Source organism: Bidens hawaiensis, unplaced genomic scaffold (assembly GCF_021521415.1).
Source record: "Bidens hawaiensis isolate Kalapana, Puna unplaced genomic scaffold, B.hawaiensis_p1.1 tig00004124_1, whole genome shotgun sequence".
Classification (NCBI taxonomy): domain Eukaryota; kingdom Viridiplantae; phylum Streptophyta; class Magnoliopsida; order Asterales; family Asteraceae; genus Bidens; species Bidens hawaiensis.
In genome coordinates this window covers 2,014,097-2,033,641 of record NW_027491244.1, presented here as the reverse complement: position 1 = coordinate 2,033,641, position 19,545 = coordinate 2,014,097, and positions in this window count along the sequence as shown.

Below are 19,545 nucleotides of genomic sequence, written 5' to 3'. Positions count from 1 at the left end.
CATCTTTTTCTCTTCTTCTTCCATTTTGCTATACTTTTTGATTTGATCACGACCTTCATACTCCATAACTGGTGGAATATAACCATCCTGGATGCATACCCACATCTTCGCATCCTGGTATTTGACGTATTGTATGAACCGATCCTTCCATGCAACGAAATCGGTTCCCTTCATCAATCTTGGGGCCTCAGTAGCTGACCCTGCTTCAACTTCCATCTTCACTAACTCAGAGATGTTAATCGACGACATCTTTCCCGAAAAGTAAGAAACCCAAAAAAAATCAAAAAATTTTCTGAAAAGTACTGTAGGCGAAGTTACGGATAACTTCGCTTAAGCCTTAACTTCGCCGCTGATTAACTTCGCTGAAGAACTTCGCAGATGATTAACTTCGCTTAAGGTAAGCGAACTTAGGTGGTAGGCGGAGTTGTAGAGAACTTCGCTGAGTTAGGCGAACTTGAGAAGGTAGGCGAAGTTGTGGATAACTTCGCTTAACCTTATATCTTCGCCGAAACCCTACGTATCCTGACGACAACTTCGCCTGATGAACACGGAAGTTTTTGCAGATCTGAAATCTGGATTTTACGAGGTTTTTGACGGTGCAAAGGCTTGAATACGATGGTAGGAGGTAAGATTGACTCAAAAACACAGAAAACACGTCCCGCGAATAGTCGAAACGGGACGATTTCTACACCCGCGTGAATATCCCGAACCACACAATCGAGCAAACGCTCTGATACCAATTGTAGGTTCCCTGGACGGATCGCACGAGATATCTCGATCAACTCAGGTGCGGAATCCCTGCGTAGATCGTTACGAGTATAGAACACGAATCACACGAACACACGAAACGAACACACGTTATATAATAACTCAAACACGTGATACGATATCACTATTACAGACACACGTTACAGCTCTCGTAACAACTCGAACAAACTAACACGAACAACTGATTCTAAACAACAGCCGTAACCTAGGACTATTTATACACGACAACTTCGCCTGGCATGTTCTGGCGAAGTTGTCCATAACTTCGCTTGACTAACAAGTTCGCCTAGGCGAACTTGTTAACAACTTCGCTTAAGACATATATAAAACATAATTAACATTACAGACTCGATTACAGACACTAGACTATGAACTACTGACATTATGCACCAACAATATATATAATAAAACAAACTAAAAATATTCGAGCCGAACCGAACCGAGAGAACCCTTGCTTGTTGCTTGGCTCGTTTACAAACCGAACCGAGCAGAGTGGCTTGTTTACAATCGAGTGAAAAAATGAGCGAGCAATTTCCGAGCAATTTTCGAGCGAGCGTCGAGCGAGTTTGAGCGACGAGCGGTTTGGACGGCCTACTTTAGAGGATGGGGGGAGCAATGTGAGAGTGACACGTAGGATTTAATGGTAGACAATTATATAGATATTAAAATTTTTATTTAACAATAAATTTTTGCATTATAAAAAATCTAAATTCACGATCTTCTATCTAATATCTTAAGACTCAACGGTGTGAGCTATAAGGGGCTGTATCGGGACGGTATTGTGTCTGAAACACCGCTTGGGGGCGGTAAGGGTTGTGTGGGGCCAACTTCACTCAGTGGTAATATTAGGGAAGGGGGGGGGGTGGTTGAAAGTCAGGTATCCGGAGTTTCGGATATCCGAACATTTCGGGTAGTGGATTTCACCATCCGATTTCATATTTGAAATTTTGAATATACGAAATTTCATATATTCGTTCGGATAGTTAAACGAATATATGAAGTAGCAAACCTATAATTAACAAATAAACAAAATTATTACAAATCTATACCAAATCATGGGTTCAAAAAATCTGATTAGTTAATATGTTATACAAAGTAAAAATCAAAGCCCAAAATATTATATCACTGTTAGAGTTGAAGCATTGCGACCACCGACCAAGACTGTAATTAATACTATCAGCAAGATGAAGGTCGAACCAATACCTACTGGTGAGATGAACCGAAGAAGGTCGAATCAGTTACCTACAATGTGGAAGAGATGAAGGGAAGGACTCTGATAGCAGCGTGAATGAATGGATAGTTGGATGAGCGTTGTTAGGGGAAATGTGTAAAAATCCCTTTTAAATATAATAAACAAGTAAAAAAACAAAATCTAGGTTTTCGGATATCCGAAATTTTTTTGAATTACTATCCGAATTCGAAATTTCGAAAATCTGAATTTTCAGATATTTCGGATTCAGATATTTCGGATTCGGGATCGGAATCAGATTCAGACTTTTTTGAACACCCCAGGTAATATTACCATTTCAAATGAAGAAAACAAATTAATAATAATCTATATACTTCCTAACCATATTACACAAACTATCATCTACTCATTCATCCCACAAACAATCTTTTCACCTTCAAAAAATAAAAATGCAATCCTCAACTCTCCACAGACGGAAAAGTTACATGCAAAACGTAACCGTCGTCAACACGTCCCATCTCATGTGCCCTTAGCCTGACAATCATTAATTTCAATTTTTCTCGCCAAAGCCACGTGGTACTTGTTTTGGTCAAAAATCGGTTTAAGGATAATGTAACCAAATGTGTAAAGTGAGGTATAGTGCTTGTATGACAATAACGATTATGTAACGAAAATAAACATTAACACAGAGATTTATTGTAAGGAAAATACCTTGATCTTGATCGGATCGCCGGCACAAAAACCCTGGTTGATGACAAACCGTCTATCACCAATTTATTAATAAAAAACAAGGTTACAAGGGTGGAAGCTATGATCAATAGTTACAAAAGATCTAAGTGTTTGTGTGTAGCAGGTGTTCTCTTTGGTCGTAGTGTGTAAGAGAGAACGAATGAATATATCCTATATTGATCAAGATTCATTATTAATAACAAAAAGAAATAACTAATGTCCTATAAATCCGCCATTATCCCCACTAAACGTGTTACAGCCATTTGACCACGTGTCATATATTCTTGACTGCGAGTTACTGGATAGACTGAGTCTTCTAGCCGTTACACCTGCTAAATACAAGACTATACATGAGAAACAATCGTTAGTAAATAATAAGTACCGAGGATCCTTGATCCTGACATGATCTGACTCCAATAACATATGCCAGGATAACGTATCCACAGTGTCAAATTTTTGTGCCCTAACAATTACCCTTAAAATGGCGGTTGTGACAAGATCACAACTGTCATTTTGCCTTTAAATTCAAACCTCCTGCAAAACAGATGAGATTTGACAAACTAATTATAATTATTATATATCTACAAAGTATATCGAGAACCTCCCTTCCGCCTATATATGCGACATTATAGTTACTCTATCTTATCAACTCAGCTGAAGAATAATCAGGTATCCTCTTTTACGGGAATGAAGCCTTTTATGCCCATTCATTTAATTTCTCTGCAAGTCATGAACAACTAGTAACATATGTCAAACCCGGATGGAAGAACCATGTTTAGATGGTGAAATCCGGGTTAAAGCTTTAGATAGAACCGGATGATATTAATAATAACTTCAATCTTTTGACTATTTGTTGATTGTTAATTTATTGTTGTAAATTTATAACTATCATAGTTTAGTTTTTAGAAAATTTGTAAAGATAAAATATCCTTTCAAAGATTGTCACACCCCAACCTACGGCGGAAATGCCGGGGCGTGAGCTGATTGTCACAGCTCTCAAGGTTATTATCACGCAACATTTTAAGTTTCAATATCTATTTATTAAATTACATATAACACAAAAATCCAAATAAACAAAGTACATATATCGATCAATAACAATATGTCTTATTAAGTTTCTTCTAGCATATATCCTTAAGTGATCTTGTACTTCGCATCAAACGAATACCTGCATATGCGTTGAAAATAAAGAAGTTTTGTCAACACAAGGTTGAGTGAGCAACACACCGGTTTAAATGTATGGAAGTTGTAACGACTGGCGTATGATCATACTATTATGCGATTATGTTGGACCTCTCCGAATGCGAAAGCATATAAAGCAAGTAAGAACATAAACAAGTAAAGTATAAGTTGCTAACACATAAGACAAAGTTGCAGTTTTGAGTATAAGTATATATGAGAAATACCGTTTACGCATATGTCCCCAAAACGTGGAAAACAAGTAAAAAGAGGGGAATGTGGTACTCACCTCAATAGAAGAACAAGGTGAATGAGGGTATTAAGAATGCGGGAAATTACGCGTTGACGAAATAGCCTAACAAGGAAAAGAGAAATATGGATACGCTAAGTTAAATGTACAATATCGATTATGAAAACTCGATAACCATTATTAAATTAATATTATAATAATATAATATTATATATAAATATTTATTATTTAAAATAATTAGATTGATTATAAAACATATCTTGAAAATATTATATTTTCTTTTTAGTTTTATAAACATATTTATATATATAGTTTACTTGATATATATATATATATATATGCTTACATATACGTATATACACGAATGAAAACGTGAGTTAAACAAGTATCATAAAGCCAATTTTCAATAAAATAGTTTTATTTGATTATTAATATTAATAATATACTATATAAAATGTTTTAAAATAAATATAAAAAATAAAACTGAAAAATCGGAGTAGCAGGATCTCGAATCCGCGACCTGCCCCATGAGATTCAAGTGTCCTACCCAGCTGGGCTTTCCAGCAACTTGTAATAATAAGCAGAACCAAATTAAAATACCTAGACGCAAACATCAACAGATTGGATAAGAACCCTAACAGATTCAATTGGATTGAATCTGTTATGGTTAATCAAATTAGCCTTAGGGCTTTTGATCCTCACATACTCGCGATCTCAAGGTTAAGAAGAATGACCTAAAACGATGATCCAGAGAGGGTTAATTGATTCACCCAGTAGCCGGCCAAATATGTTAGCGGATGAACACGTAAATGACGAAATTGATATGATTATGTATGAGGTTATTAAACACGATGGCTGAGGGAAGGTTGGTGTGAAATTAATTGCGATATTATGCTCGTTTATATAGAACTTAGTTATTAAGGTTCGTTTAAAATTTAAATCGGATAATCTTCAACGAAAACTGCCAAAATTTTCTAATAGATGATGACAATGAGGTTTATGATAGCGATGATTATATGATTAAGAGATAAATTAACACGTTTATAGCGTGAATTGTAGTCCAAGTTAACGAATTAGGCATTTGGGTACAAGAAACAAATATAGATTCGGGTCTGGATGATGGGTATCCGTTTGTATAATCTGGGTTATAATAATAATTACATAAAAGACCCTGAAGTTTGCAGATGGACACAAAAGTAGTTAAAACTCTATGTTTTGGGTTAAATATGTCAAAACTTAAAAGATGTAATTATAAATAAATAAATAATAATATATTAATAAATTTGAGCTCGATAAAACGCAATATACTTATTTAATAACATAATCCGAACATCGAACGGAGTCAGGTAAAAGTAAATTCAAAAACCCGAGTTGTTACAGTCTCTCCTACTTTAGGAAATTTCGTCCCGAAATTTAAGGAATACTATAACAACACCATTAAATAAAAATAAATAATATAGAACTTTAGATAGTTGAAGTACACTCCAAATGAAAATCCGATAAGGGCCCTTATATATAGGATATACCAGTGGCGTATCCACCATGTCCTTATCATCTTTACATTTGTACCGTTATCTCAACTACTTTTGGTTCTTCATTATGACACACAACTATTCGGATTATGATTTTCATGCGAGGAATTTTAGTAATTACGTATGCATCCATAATTACTTAGATCGTCGGATGGCCCACATAATTCGTTCCATTGTGTGGGTTACAAAACGTTTTAAGTAAAACAAAATTTCGAGGGAATAAGAATCAATGTATAAAATATTTTCAAAAGTTGCAGTGAAATTTTATTAAGATATTGCAAAAATATAAGTATTTGAAGAAGACATCCCTTATGAAGGTAAACAAATAAGATAAAAGTAAACTTTAATAAACAATCTATTGAACCGAAAAAGGAATTTTATTCATAAGATAGCTTATAAAAGATAAATAGTTCAAATGAGAAATAATTCAAAGCCATAAAGTGGCGTTACAATACGAAATTAAGAAAGACAAAATAATTAAGACAAAGGGAATGGCAAAAGTCTTCATGATCCGGGAGTAGTTTAATTGACTTGACTTGGAGCAGCGTGAGGAGTTGCATTCATAAAAGTAGGAGCAGCTGAGGTAGATTGACTTGAAATAGCTTGAATAGGTTGAGCTTGCATAGCAGGGGCTTGAGCAAAGTAGGCTGGGTACGCTTGAGCTTGGGGATGCGGAGCTTGATAGGGTTGGGCTAAGTAAGGTTGACTTGGATTGATAGGAGGAGCTTGAAAGACATGAGGTGGTTGGGTTTGAACTTGGTGAGCATGGGTCAAGTAGTAGGGTGTAGTCAAGATTTGGGATTGATGGGCATGGATAAGTTGAGAGCACGCATTACGAATATGGTTTGGGTCTCCACAATGATAACAAGCACGGGTATTAGGAGCACTGGGTTAAGCACGTGAGATGGCTTGTGCATTAGGTGGGATACTACAAGTGTTAGCAAGGTGGCCATAAAGGTTGCATTGGGTGCATAGTCGGCAAGGGGTTTGGGGAGAATGATGAAAGTTACACTTGGCACATAAGGGATGAGGACCAAGGTAAGTCTTTTTGTTCGGGGCAGTTTGGTTTTGGTTAAGAGGAGGTTGGTTATTGGGTTGGTTAACGGCATAGGCTTTACGCTTGTTGTTGTGGTTATTGTTGCAGTGATTGTTGTTGGAAGTAGGTTTGGGTTCAGATTTAGCATCAGAGGATGAGTCAGTTTCGGTCTTGTCGGGATTAGGCTTGGAATCCTTGCGAGACAAGGTTCCATCCCTGACATGACTGTCAGTGAGGGAAGCAGCTAGGTCCATAGCCTCACCGATGGTTAAGGGATCACAACTCGTCACAGCATCACGGAAAAGGCTTGGTAAACCATGAATGTATTTCTGAATGCAACGATTGTCGGGGGTTACAAGTTGAGGTACGATTCGGCTAAGTTCACGGAAACAGTTCGAGTAGGTAGAGTTATCCCCCCAACCTGTTTGAGTTCCCAAAATTCAGTCTTAAGTCTTTGCAATTCATGTTCCGGGCAGAACTCCTTCTTCAGTGCCTCTTTAAGTTCTTCCCAAGGCATGGATACGACTAAGTCAGATCCTTTATCATTCCTCAGGGCATTCCACCAAACAACAGCTCAACCTTCGAATCGGCTTGAGGAAAAGTTAGTCCGTTTGTAGTCCGGACATTCGCAGTGTATGAAAACGTTTTCCATTTCCTCGAACCATTGAAGCAAGACGGTGGCATTTTCCTCACCACGGAAGGATGGAGGTTTGGTGCTCAAAAAGTTACGAAAAACATAGTTATTTGACGCAGACGATGAGGCAAATCCGTTAGAGTTGAGGCTTTGGATTTGAGTGACTATCGTGGGCATTGCAGCAGCAAATTCCTTTGTGATTCTTGCAGCCAAGCGGAGATCGCTTGAGCCAGATGAGGATTGGTGACGACGGTGATTTATTAGAGACGACATTCTATAGGGATAAAAAATGAGGATTTATAAGATAAAGGATAAGTCTAAGAAAACACTAGAATAATAAAATGGTTAAGTATATAGATAACTTATTATAACGTTTCCTTGAGAAGTAAAGGGATGTGCGTCACAAAGGTTAAAAGTAAAAGATTATAAGATGAGGGGGTACATAGCGTAAATAGTTATTGAATAATGTAGTCAATAAGTTTAATGTGTGGTGACTAAATGAGGAGTTAAGTCAGTTTAAAATTTAGATTTTTAAGTTTATAATAAACCAACGAAATATAAATTGTGGATGTTGGCCTCCCATGAGCTTTCCATGGTAATTTGAATAACCCAACGAACTAACGAAAAAACAGTTTAGTTGGACAGCCCATGAGCGTTACATGGCAATTTGATTGTCCCAACTAATTAAAGAATTAACAATGCAATGAAGTTTGTCGGCCCAATGAGCGTTACACGTCGTTTTAACCGACCAAACTAAATAACGAACTATCGAAATAAACATGGATAGTCAGAGTATCTTGTGAACCACCACGTTTGATTACTCCAACAAAAACACGAAAACAAGTTAAGAAATGGATAGTAGGAGTACCCATGGGTTCCATGAATTTTTCACCCAACTAACCATTTAAATAACGGAACACAATAATCGGGAAAACCGAGTGTAGCCATGAACCACTGTGAATTCGTTTTAGGGATGCAACCACTAATTTGGTCATGGTTGACAACTTAAGGTGTCGGTCATATGACATTTATGGGTCTCTCTCGGGTCCATAGGGTTGAGTACTATGGTCAGGTTATCACCTAGGTAAGGAATAACTTCTTACCTTTGGTTCTTGGAACTGTTTTGCTAGTGCCCAACTCACAGTTTCTTCCGCTTTCATTATCATAGGGACATGACACATAACCTAGCCTTAAGGTATACGAGTGAAAACAATAGGTGCGAATTCTTAAGGAATTTCCAGAAAATAAAAGCAATCTAATTTTATTGAAAAGTTTTCTTTGAATGTTGAGGCATAGCCTCGGAGTTTGTGTGTGTGTGCGTAACAATACAATAAATAATTATCTACGAAAGCTGTAAACAATTTAATTTGAACACATAAAGGTAAACAGATAAGCACGTATGGGGCTCCTAAGCATGTTACTATGGCACCACTAACGACCTATCCTAAACCTTCGGCTCTAATACCAATCTGTCACACCCCAACCTACGGCGGAAATGCCGGGGCGTGAGCTGATTGTAACAGCTCTCAAGGTTACTATCACGCAACATTTTAAGTTTCAATATCTATTTATTAAATTACATATAAAACAAAAATCCAAATAAACAAAGTACATATATCGATCAATAACAATATGTCTTATTAAGTTTTCTTCTAGCATATATCTTTAAGTAATCTTGTACTTCGCATCAAACGAATACCTGCATATGCGTTGAAAATAAAGAAGTTTTGTTAAAACAAGGTTGAGTGAGCAACACACCGGCTTAAATGTATGGAAAATAAGTATTCACAACAAGTCATATGATAATAACAAATTAACCAAATGAGTAAGTATAATGAGATGTCGAGAAGCACAAAGCTGTAACGACTGGCGTATGATCATACTATTATGCGATTATGTTGTACCTCTCCGAATGCGAAAGCATATAAAGCAAGTAAGCACATAAACAAGTAAATGATAAGTTGTTAACACATAAGACAAAGTTGCAATTTTGAGTATAAGTATATATGAGAAATACAGTTTACACAATGTCCCCTAAACGTGGAAACAAGTAAAAAGAGGGGAATTTGGTACTCACCTCAATAGACGAAAAGGGTGACTGAGGGTATTAAGAATGCGGGAAATCACGCGTTGACGAAATAGCCTAACAAGGAAAAGAGAAATATGGATACACTAAGTTAAATGTACAATATCGATTATGATAACTCGATAACCATTATTAAATTAATATTATAATAATATAATATTATATATAAATATTATTAGTTAAAATAATTAGTTTGATTATAAAACATATCTTGAAAATATTATATTTTCTTTTTAGTTTTATAAACATATTTATATATATATATATATATATATATATATGCTTACATATACGTATATACACGAATGAAAACGTGAGTTAAACAAGTATCATAAAGCCAATTTTCAATAAAATAGTTTTATTTGATTATTAATATTAATAATATAATATATAAAATGTTTTAAAATAAATATAAAAAATAAAACTGAAAAATCAGAGTAGAAGGGTCTCGAACCTGCGACCTGACCCATGAGATTCTAGTGCCCTACCCAGCTGGGCTTTCCAGTAAATTGTAATAATAAGCAGAACCAAATTAAAATAACCAGACACAAACATCAACAGATTGGATAAGAACCCTAACAGATTCAATTGGATTGAATCTGTTATGGTTAATCAAATTAGCCTTAGGGCTTTTGATCCACACATACTCGCGATATCAAGGTTAAGAAGAATTACCTAAAACGATGATCCAGAGAGGGTTAATTGATTCACCCAGTAGCCGGCCAAATATGTTAGCGGATGAACACGTAAATGACGAAATTGATATGATTATGTATGGGTTTATTAAACACGATGGCTGAGGGAAGGTTGGTGTGAAATTAATTGCAATATTATGCTCGTTTATATAGAACTTAGTTATTAAGGTTCGTTTAAAATTTAAATCGGATAATCTTCAACGAAACAGCCAAAATTTTCTAACAGATGATGACAATGAGGTTTATGATAGCGATGATAGTATGATTAAGAAATAAATTAACACGTTTATAGCGTGAATCGTAGTCCAAGTTAACGAATTAGGCATTCGGGTATAAGAAACAAATATAGATTCGGGTCTGGATGATGGTTATCCGTTTGTATAATCTGTTTTATAATAATAATTACATAAAAGACCCTGAAGTTTGCAGATGGACACAAAAGTAGTTAAAACTCTATGTTTTGGGTTAAATATGTCAAAACTTAAAAGATGTAATTATAAATAAATAAATAATAATATATTAATAAATTTGAGCTCGATAAACGCATTATATTTATTTAATAACATAATCCGAACATCGAACGGAATCAGGTAAAAGTAAATTCAAAAACCCGAGTTGTTACAGTCTCCCCTACTTTAGGAAATTTCGTCCCGAAATTAAGGAATACTATAACAACACCATTAAATAAAAATAAATAATACAGAACTTTAGATAGTTGAAGTACGCTCCAAATGAAATCCGATAAGGGCCCTTATATATAGGATATACCAGTGGCGTATCCACCATGTCCTTATCATCTTTACATTTGTACTGTTATCTCAACTACTTTCGGTTCTTCATTATGACACACAACTATTCGGATTATGATTTTCATGCGAGGACTTTTGTAATTACGAATGTGATGGTCGGGTTAATTTGTATGCGTTTTAGTTTGTTTATTATTTAATTTTAATTGTTTATTCTAGGACTATCGATACTTCATACATGTATTATTGGATTTCAGGTCACATGTGTTAAAGAGTTTATTTTGGACCTGTTGTGACATTGTATGAAGACGCGGGATGTCCATCATGTGAAATGAGGAAGTTTATTGAAGTTGCTGATGCCAAGTCCCATCGCGTTACGCGATAGGCTTGGATGAAGGCCCATCACGTATAATGATGGGTTTAATTATTATTGTTGACTTTTGGTCCATCGCGATACGCGATGGACCATTGAAGACCCCATCGCGTATCGCGATAGGGGGTGCAGACGGGAAAAATTAGGTTATTAACATGTTTTGTTCGTTGCTTAGTTCGCTAAACTCAAATTATTTGCTTGTGTGATCAGCACTAAAAACCATTCACTTCATATTATTAAATCTGTACACGAATTATATTGACCACATACTCCTTGTGATACGATACCCTACTTGCTCTAACTATTTAGTTTGATTGAATTGAACGACGGTTATAAAAATGACGCCGTGGCCGGGGAGTTAGTGTGCTTAGTGTTTTCGTGTTATTTGATTTTTGTGTTTAATTTTGTTTTAATTTTAGTTTAATTTTATTTTGTTTTCAGTTTTTAGTTTAAATTTTTATTTTTCCATTTTACGCGGGTTGTGTTCGTTGTGCAGGTAACATGTTTATGCACACCCGCCATTCGGGCAGACAGTCACCGTTAGTTTTCGAGCTTGAAATAGAGGGTTAGCTTGGCAGACTCGAGTTCAAAACAGGAATTCAGAAATGGATGGTCAAAACCAAACCCAGACCCAAAACCAAACCCAGAACCAAAATCAAAACCAGAACCAAAACCAAAATGAGAACCGAAACCAAGACCCACTTCCACAAAATAACGCATCCCATCCTGATAACATACCTCCACCACCAAATTTCAATCATCAAAATAATCAAAATAACCAAAACAACTCAGCTCGTGCCTCCAGATCCAGAAACCGAAACCGAAACCGAAACAGAAACCGAAACCTTAACATAGACTTTGATGAAGCCGGACTAGCTGCCCCAGCCAATGACCTTAATAGCCGAGTTCGGGTGAATATTGATGATGTTCGATCGAGTATCCCGACTGAAGACGAAGATGAGGGGGAAGGGAATAATGCGGACCGAGGTGTAGAGGTTGAGGCAGAAGTCAATCGGTGGGTTAGACGGAATCGGGCAGTTGAGCCCGAGAATGAGGATGTTGAGCACGAGGATGTTGGTGATGATAACTGGGATGAAAAGGTGGAAGAACCAGTTAATCGAAGACGGGCTGGAGCCGTTAACAGAAACGGAACTGATCGAGAACGGGTTAATCGGGCAGAACGACCCGAAAGAGTTTGGAATATTCAGGTTAACCGGGGCGGTATGGGAAACTCTGGGGGGCTTCGGAGGAATTATATGGCCCCGGTTCATGGTGTTAACAGTCGGTTCAGACCTGCTATCTCAGACGGGGCATCCCCATTGGTTCCGCAGGAACGAGTGCCGGGGCAGCAGACTTTCAAGTCCTGGCCATCTTACATCAACATCGTTCCTCATTTCCACGGGATGGCTTCGGAAGACCCGTATTCGCACTTGACCGATTTTTCGGCTATCTGCGGGTCTATTGGTGATGGCACATTTGACCTGGATGAAGTCTGGTTGCGATTATTCCAGTTCTCTCTAAAAGACAAAGCAAAGCTCTGGTTTAATTCGCTACCGATGCACGGTATTAGAAATTGGGCCGAGATGCAGCAGGTGTTTCTCAATGAGTTTTATTCACAGTCGAAGACTACCGAAGCCCGTTCGGAAATTCGCAATTTTTCAAAGTTCTCTGGCGAATTGTTTCATAAAGCTTTTATCAGGTACAAAGACATGATCAGGAAATGCCCACATCATCAAATCGAACTGTGGGAACTGGTAAAGTACTTCGTTGATGGGTTGACATACGAGGACTGTAACATCCCAAAATTTCGGATAATAATAATAATATTGTATGTTGACTCGTTATGACGGAAAAAGTTTACTTGAGTTAATAAATAAAATAGTAAAATGGTAAAAGGGAAAGATAAGTAGGCTAATTAAATGGAATTAATCATGGACTAAAAAGGAAAGATGGGCCTTAGGTCCATGGGCTTAAGGGAGTATAAATACCCCTTAAACCCTAAATCTTTTCATTTCCATCCAACTTATCCATATTATTCTCTCTACACCTTAAAACACACACTTAAGCCATAAAATACCTTCCTTAGCCGCCACCCATTATCCAAACCATAAATCGATCATAGTAATCATAGATTTTCAATCATACAAGTGAGCTAACGAGTCCAAGGTCGTGTTTCAAGCTAGCCGTGACCCTACTAACGTCTAAAGGTACGTTTTAAGCTTAAATGTTACATTTTTATGAACGTTTTGCCATGAAACTTGACCCTAGAGTAGATCGGGTCTAGATGTTCCATAAAAATACAAACTTGATGATTAAAATGGATGAAATGGACTCATAGATATAAACGGTTCATAAAGGAAACCCTAGATCTAGCCTAGAACATTTTAAACCTATAAATGTCTAAGCTTTATGCCTAAAACGGGATAGATCTTGAAGTCGTGATAGTAATGGGGGTAAATGAGTATGAATGATGATGATAAAGGATTAAGAGTTCATGATTTGAACCTTAGAATAAGTAAACTGGGCAAGACAAAAACCTAGAAATGGAACGATGAGCTGAACTGGGTGTTCTCGGCCAATTTTGAGAAATCCTTGGTCAAACCATGTGGTTCTCGGTCAAACATGCAGTCACCAAGAGTTATCGGTCAGTGTTCTCGGTGAACACGTGCTCTCGGTCAAGTTCTCAGCCGAAAACACGGGTTCTCGGTTAAGAATGGATCTCGGCCAAATATGAGAGTTCTCGGTTAACCTAAAGGTTCTCTGTCTTGGGTTCTCGGCCACCCAGTTTGGGCCTGAACCCAGCTGAACCCAGATGCTGTAATGGGCCGTTGGGCCTGACTTAGCTCAGTCCACAACTTAAACAAACAAGCCAATATCTTAAGATAAATAACAAGCCCAACTTAGAAAATGATTTAAATGTTAATGGAAAATGTGTCATGGCAGTTAGTGAGAATAAAATTTTTCCAAGCTGACTTGACAGCTCGACCCCAGCCAGGGGCTCTGCCCCTTGGACCCCGCTAGGGGCTGCCGCCCCTAGAACCACGCTGCCAGGGGCGCTGCCCCCGGACCCCCGTTCGTTGAGGGCAATGATTGAACTTGAAACGCAATATGGGTAGTGATAGTTAGATTGATACGTGTAATTGTTATACAGTTAGCCGTGCACAATTAAAGAAGTGGATAACGATTAACGATGAACGCAACAGGATCCAGGTGAGTTTCTAGCCCCATTTCCTTGTTATGTTTCGGGGCTGTGTGCATACTCGATGTAATATTTAATACACTTACCTTAAATGGTAAGTGTATGCCATGTATGATTTATATGTTATTTATGTATGTATATTTTGGATGTGAATGTAAGCTTGTCGGTACGTGAACGATCTTCGGATATTGCACGTATCGACAGGAAAGGTAACATGTAGTATGCCAAGTATGAAATATGTATGTATGAAAGTACGTGATGAGTATATAATATGAAGGATAAGTATGGTTAGAGAGTGGACCGACCCTAATAATGTCGGCAAATGTAGGGAACCGACCCTAATAATGTCGGCGAATGCAGGGAACCGACCCTAATAATGTCGGCGAATGTAGGGAACCGACCCTAATAATATCGGCGAAGGTTATAGGGCGGAAGGCTCTTTATAATGTATGTGTACGAATGAAAGTACGCATGTTAATATGAAAGAAAGTATGAAAGTACGTAAGCATGTAAGTATGTAAGATAATAGGAAGGTATGTACCTTCGGGTGCATAGGTAAGTATGTGAATGTATTGTATGTTGCTTGATTAACTAGAACTCACTCATTGTAGCTGACTTTTAGTATGCACGCAGGCTAATCGACTGAGACAGCTGGCTTGAGGGAGACACATGGCAATACTGAAGAGGATGGCATCTGAAGATTTGTCGTGATGTTTTGATACTATGTTTTTAAAAGACGAGTTATGGATGTTTGTAATGGATGGTTGAAAGTTTTAATATTCCGCGAATGTTTTAATTAACTCTGATATAAAGAACTGCGTTTATGAGTAAATCCAACACCAAATGTAGGGCACCGGTAACTGGGCCTTACAAGGACAGAAAGCTTCTTAAGGCCTCGTGTAATGGTCAGTTGCTGAATCAGCCAGAGGAAGAAGATTGGGATTTTTTTGGAGTTCATGTGTGAAGACTCGAAATCAGAAGAAGCAGCTGAAGACGAAGATGTGGTAGTTCGTCCAGTTCAGATAAGTGAGTAGTGAGTGAGTCTGAAAGAATTACTGAGTTGGAACGTGAATTGGCTGAGTTGAAAAAGGGTAAGAAGAAAGAAGTCGGGAAAGTCGGTGTTAAATTCCCGATTTGTGAAGATTGTGGTGAACTCGGGCATAAAGCAGAAAATTTTCCCGAGTTTTATGATGCTGAGGAGGATGACACCGAGGAGGTTAACTATGCTTACGGGGATTCCAAAGGCCAAGGGTTCAATTCGAACACATATCACCCGGGCTTGAGGAATCACCCGAAATTTCGTTACGGGAACGCGTCTTCTCAGTTGAACACGAACTTTTAGGGAACGAGCCAGAACAGATCGCAAGGTAATTACCTCCAGAGCGGTTATCATCAGGGTTCGAGTAATCAGAATCGGGGGTATAATAGAGATGGTAACCGGGGTGGAAATTCTTCGGGTAATCAGGACCAGCAGAAAGGGTCCTCGGGAAATTCGGATGAGTCGGTGCACTCAAAGTTGGATGCATTATTGAAGGTTATGACTGATCACAAGGCTGAGACGAAGCAACAGTTCGAGTTACGGGATAAATCGTCAGAGGCAATGATGAAGCAAATCGGTCAGCTCGCTTTGGACATGGCAAAGTTAAAGAATAATGCGGGCCAACTCCCAAGCGACACCACAATTAACCCGAATCATCACAGTTCCAGTTCGAAAAAGCACGTCAATTAGGTAAGTATTTTACGTAATGGTAAAAAATATGACAATAAGGTTGGGGCTCTACTGCCATTAGTTTATGGTGGTGGTGGAAGAGATTGATGAAAATCTCGTCAGTGATGACGAGCCAGAACCGATTGAATTAAATGAATCTAATAAAAGTGAAACTAAAAATAATAAATCGGTTACGAAGGATGACACCAACAATCCTAAGGATAAGGGAAAGGTGAAAACCATCCCCTATCCCGATGCTTTGTTGGTGCCATCGAAGGCGAATATGGCATCAAAAAGAGGCCCGCAACAAGAGGAAATGTGGGAAACGTTTAAACAAGTAGAAATTAACATTCCTCTTTTAGATGCCATAAAACAAATTCCCGCCAATTCCAAGTACTTGAAAGAATTGTGCACACAGAAAAGGAGTCATAAGATTCCTAAACAGATTAATTTTACTGATAATGTGAGTGCGATTCTCTCGGGTGCTCTTCCACCGAAGCTACAAGATCCGGGAACTCCCATTATTCCCATTCAAGTGGGTGATTTTAAAATGACACGGGCGCTTCTTGATCTTGGAGCTAGCATCAGTATTCTCCCGGGAAGTCTATACGATAAGTATGACTTTGGCCAGCTTCGTGCGGCTGCCACCACAGTTGTCTTGGCTGACCAGACACCAAAACTTCCCCGAGGAATACTGACTGATGTTATTGTTAAGGTGGAAGACTTTTACTTTCCAGTTGACTTTTTGGTCCTCGATTATGTTTCGGGTGAAAGGACCAAACAGCCTACGGTTATTCTCGGTAGACCTTTTTTGGCTACCGCAAATGCCAACATTAACTGTAGAAATGGTACTGTTGACATGGCATTTGGTAACCGTAAGCTCAAGATTAATGTTTTCACACGTGGATATCTTCTATTTAAAGGTGAACACTGTTCACAAGTTATTAAGTTTTGGGAGATAATTAACGAAACCCTGTCCAAACTCTCTCTCGATCTTCATATTAATATTTTACAACTACTAATATATATACTGATAATACATATTCACATATAACACTTAATCAGACGTAATTATGAGCTAGATCCATATTAAGGTATTAATCGATTATACACAGATCCGAGATCTGTTATAGTTATAGGATTGATTTACGGGTTCCAACAAGTGGTATCAGAGCTTCGGGGCTCAATTACACTTGATTTGGGTGTTTAGACTGATAATTTGTATTGGATATTATTAGTGTTCTGTTTGGGTGAATTTGAATCAATTTGAGATGAATTAATTGAATTATGGAAGGTTTGGACTGGAATTAAGTTGGTTAAGGTATTGGAAGGGTATTGTGAATTGGAATTGAGTTTTGGTTTGGTTTTGGATTGAATCGATATTGATTTCGGTGTTAACCGAAACAGAGTTTGTGTTTTGGGATAAGTGAACTGGTAATCGGGGTTAATAGGTTACGAGTTTAGGTGTATTGGATTCGCGATCGAGTTACGAGTCTTTTGGTAGGTTATTTGTGCGTTTTGGTTAAGAATTGAGATTGTATTACGGATTTTTAGTTTCTGGGTTTCGTTTTCTCCATTTCTAGAAAATCTGGAAATCGTCTTTGAAGATTTGAAGATGAACATGATTCGTTATCATCTTTATGTTGATTCTTTATCTTGTTCACTTTGATTCATTCATTAATTTAGCCGATTCGTTGTAAATTTCAAGTAGTTCGTTAACCAGTTCGCATCAATATCTGATTCGTGTTCAACAGATTCGTGTGAGGCGTGTCTACCTTGGGATTTGGGTCATAACAACCTTTGCTACGTGGCATAAGGTGTCAGAGTTTGTTACAAACCGTTGTAACAACCTGATTCGCCATAATTGATTCACTATCAACTGTAACTGGTTCGTTATCTATTTCTCTAAGTCATTCTTAGTGATTCGTTACTGAATAGTTTTCTAATTCGTCAAGATTTCTCTTATCAAAGCTAATTCGTTAGTCAATTCGTTAGTTTGACTTATTGTTAAATCTGATTCGTTGACTTTTTGATTCGTTGGATTGATTCGTTAAACTCAATCTTGATTCGCTATCTGATCAATCTTAGCTTCGTTAAGATTTGATTCGTTAATCTACTGTTCAAAGTTCGCTACAACTGTTTACAGTTCGTTACATTCACCATTCGTTAATCTTATTAGTTGTTTGATTCGTTACACCCTTGAATTTTTGAAACTTGTCAAAAATGGCTGGTATGTATGCATTAGCTTCTCAAAACATGTTGATGCAACAAATGTTGCAACTTGATACCGAGATAGGTTCACATTCGAAATGTCCAAGATTGATGAAGTTCAGTGACTTTGCCAAATGGGAACCTAGATTTCGTGCTCATCTAGGATCAGTTCATCCTGATTGCTCATATTGTTTAGATGAAGTTCATACTGTTCCTATGATTGGAGATGAGACTATCGAATTCAGACCTAAAGCTATATCTCAATACTCACAAGAAGAGAAGAAGGAATTAGAGATAGAAACAAATGCCTACTCTACTCTAACCATGGCTTTACCTGAAAATATATTTCACCAAGTGGGTAGTATTAAAATCTGTGCCTCTTTGTTTCAACATATCCGAATGAGAAGTATGGGAAACACAGCTGAAAGCAAAAAGGTGATGCTTAAGTTTCAATTCAGAAACTTTAATTTACTCAAAGGTGAAACGGTTGAAGAGATGACAACGAGATTCAATCACTTGATTGCAGAAATGGATAAAATGAAGTTGGAAATTTCTGAGATTGACAAGATTGATACTATTAATAGTGCATTACCAAGTTCGTATTCTACTTTTCTAATGGTATTAAAAGAAAACAGTTATTTCAATGAAGACTTGACTGCAAGTGAGTTTTTACAAAAGATTGAAGCTCGTGAGTATGATCTCAAGTGTCAAAAATCATCAAAGGAAAGTCAAGATCCTGCTTTCTATGGTGGTAGCATGCCTCTAAGTTCAACAATTTCATCGATCACTGCTTTTCTGACACAGAACGCAAGAGAAAATGAAACAATAATTTATAGTGATCCTAGAGCATGTTTTTTTACTGCTGGTAACTCTGGATCACCAAATGTTTCTGCTGGTTCAGGAAGTTCGTCTTCAACAAATCAATACTCATCACCTCCAAACGTCAACATGAAAGAAGCTGAACAACATTTTGCCTTCTTATTAGCTTTTATGACTTCTTATGAAAACTTGGTGAGTAGCAAAATTGCCATTAGTGATCTGACCGATGAAGACTATGATCAGATTGATCCAGACGACTTAGAAATCATGGATTTAAAGTGGAACATGGCAATGATTGTTCATAAGGTGAAAAGATTCATGCAAAGAACCGGAAAAGATCTTCCTGCTCTGAACAAGAAGTTGGGATTTGACAAGTTGAAGGTGAAATGTT